Raw genomic sequence first — 3,377 nt, forward strand, 5'->3', positions numbered from 1 at the left:
GCCGCTCGTGGTAGGGTGCGCGCGGTCCAGCGAGTGGGGACTCGCGGCTCGTGGTGGGGCTAGCGGCGCGTGCCGATAGCTTGGGCGCATCTAGCGTCTAATCTTAAGAATAAGGACTTAGAATTACATGTGTGTTGTGGTGTGTTACAATTCGTGTCGAGTACTTATATCTATGAGCATTATAGACTTGTTCTAGAAATAGTATGTAGATTCAGGCAACGTAGATTCCCTGAACTGGAAAAGTACCCATTGCGGCGACGGACTGCGGCTTCTTCTCTCTGTTGGGCGGAATTCCTGATGAGAGGGCGATAGGGTTGCTCGTAGGTGCGAGCGAGACAGCGGTCCTTGCAGGTACGACTGAGTGCGTGCGGTCGTGCGCGCGCAAACTCTGCTGGTTGCCGATACTTCAGGCGAGTATTGCAGGTTGCCTGTGTCCAGGGGTCGATACTGGAGGTTCCGAGGATGCTGACGTATGTAATGGGTGGCAGGCGCTACGCCTGACGTCACACTAGGAAATAGCGTTGGCAGATGTCTACGTAACGAAGCATTAGAGTTCTAATGCATCTTAAATCGCGATATCGCATTTCATTTCTATCCCTCATGAAAAGATATAATATTCATTATGCAGTGTTATGTATATCTCGTCTACACTACAAATGAATGTAGATGCGACACTTCCTTCCCAGGAAATAGCGTTTGCGGATGCCTACGTATCGAGGCAATAGAGTTCTAATGCTTCTCAAAACGCGATATCGCATCTCACTTTTATGTTTCACGAGAAGATATAATATTCATTGCGAAGTGTCACTTACACGTCGCATACACTTCAAATGAATGTAAATGCGGCACTTCCTTCCTAGGAAATATCGTTTGCAGATGTCTACGTATTGTAGCAATTGATTTCTAAAGCTTCTTAAAGCGCGATATCGCATCTCATTTCTATGTCTCATGATAAGATATAATATTCATTGCGAAGTATCTTGTATACCTCGCATACACTTCAAACGAATTTAAATGCGGCACTTCATTGCTAGGAAATAGCGTTGGCAGATGTCTACGTATCGAAGCAATAGAGTTGTAATGCTTCTTAAACCGAGATATCGCATCTCATTTCTATGTCTCATGATAAGATATAATATTCATGGTGGAGTGTTATGTATACCTCGTATTCACTTCAAAAGAATGTAAATGCGACACTTCCTTGCTAGGTAATAGCGAATGCAGATATCTACGTATCGTAGCAATGGTGTTCTAATCCTTCTTAGAACGCGATATCGCATCTCATTTCTATGTTTCATGATAAGATATAATATTCATTGCGAAGTGTCACGTATACCTCGCATACACTTCAAATGAATGTAAATGCGACACTTCCTTGCTGGGAAATAGCGTTTGCAGATGTCTACGTATCGAAGCAACAGGGTTCTAATGCTTCTTAAATCACCATATCGCATCTCATTCCTACGTTTCATGATAAGATATAATATTCATTGTGCAGCGTTATGTATATCTCGTCTACACTTCAAAAGAATGTAAATGCTACACGTTCTTGCTAGAAATAGCGTCTGCAGATGTCTACGTATCGTAGAAGTATTAGGTTGGTGCGTATGAAATGTCGGATTCTTAAGTGATTGTATAAAACTGTATATCTTTCTTCAAAAGCTGTTTATTCAATCAAAGTATGCTCCATTCGCTTCAATACACTTCTCCCAACGAGATTTTAAAGCGTAGATGCCTTTTTTAAAAAAATTTTGGTCTTTAGAATTAATAAACTCTGATATCGAGATTTTTAGACTGTCTTCATTTTCATAGTGTTTGCCCCTTAAAAACAGCTCTAAATGCTTTAAAAAATGAAAATCGGTCGGCGAGAGATCCGGTGAATATGGTGGATGCTGCAAAACTTCATATTCCAGTTCGTTCAGTTTCGCAATTGTTTTGTGCGATGTATGCGGCCGAGCGTTGTCATGGAGCAGTAGCGGGCCATGCCGATTCACAAGCGATGGGAGTACAATTTTTAACTTATCGTGCATCTCATCAATGTACTGGCAGTACTTTTCGGCCGTAATTGTCTCCCCAGGTCGAAGGAACGAATAATGGATTACCCCAGCCGCGTTCCACCAAACTGTGAACAAAATCTTCCGTGGATGAAGCGATGGCCTTGGAGTATGGGCACAAACCTCATCCTTGTCAAGCCACCGAGCACACCTCTTTCTATTGTCATAAAGAACCCATTTTTCGTCACACGTAATGATCCGATCAAAAAATGGCTCTCGGTGAAATCGGGTTAGCAATGATGAGCATACGTTTAACCGATCCAGCTTATTTCGCTCTGTCAGTGCGTGCGGTACCCACTTGTCCATCTTCTTAACCTTGCCACTATCAGAAAGGTGTCTCAATATCGCTGTATGGTCAACTTTCACCCTGATAGCAAGTTCCCTCGTGGATACGGCTGGATCCGCTTCTACTAGAGCCTTCAGGTCATCATTCTTCACAGACGTTTTGGGTCTTCCGCGCGGCTCATTTTGCAGTGAAAAATCGCCAGTCCGAAATTTTTCGAACCAACGCTGCACTTTCCGATCGTTAACCGTATTCTCCCCAAACGCTTGGTTTATGTTGCGTGCAGCTTTTGCAGCACTATTACCAAGTTTGTACTCATATAAGAAAATGACGCGAATGTCGGCAGAATTCATATCGGTAATAAACTCAAAAGAAATAAAAAAGGGAAGACCTTCGAGAAAACCTATTTTGTTGAAATGAGTCTCTGGCAATGGACAATACGAGTATGAATGAGGTTATGCCAAATACAAAAATATAACGAAAACGGGGAGGAAAACGTCCGCATGTAAAGAGAATCCGACATTTCATACGCACCAACCTAATAGAATACTAATTCTTCTTAAAACGCGATATCGCATCTCATTTCTATGTTTCATGATAAGATATAATATTCATTGCGAAGGTGTCTTGTATACCTCGCATACACTTCAAATGAATGTAAATGCGACACTTCCTTGCTAGGAAATAGCATTGGCAGATGTCTACGTATCGAAGCAAAAGAGTTCTAGTGCTTCTTCAATCGCGATATCGAATCCCATTTCTGTGTTTCGTGATAAGGTATAATATTCATTGTGCAGTGTTATGTATACCTCGAATTCACATCAAATGAATGGAATGCGAAACTTCCTTGCTAGGAAATAGCGTATGCGGATGTCTACGTATCGAAGCAATAGAGTTCTAATGCTCCTTAAAACGAGATATCGCATCTCATTTCTATGTTTCATGGTGAGATAAAATAATCATTGCGATGTGCCACTTACATCTCACATACACTTCAAATGAATGTAAATGCGACACTTCCTTGCTTGGAAATAGCGTAT

At 41.8% G+C, this 3,377-nt stretch overlaps 1 pseudogene; it reads right to left on the reverse strand.

Annotated features, from left to right (window-relative positions):
• Positions 1–1,670: 1,670 nt before the first annotated feature.
• On the reverse strand, positions 1,671–2,690 carry LOC143432454 (histone-lysine N-methyltransferase SETMAR pseudogene; annotated as a pseudogene).
• Positions 2,691–3,377: the final 687 nt, after the last annotated feature.

This window comes from Xylocopa sonorina, unplaced genomic scaffold, assembly GCF_050948175.1.
Source record: "Xylocopa sonorina isolate GNS202 unplaced genomic scaffold, iyXylSono1_principal scaffold0275, whole genome shotgun sequence".
Taxonomy (NCBI): domain Eukaryota; kingdom Metazoa; phylum Arthropoda; class Insecta; order Hymenoptera; family Apidae; genus Xylocopa; species Xylocopa sonorina.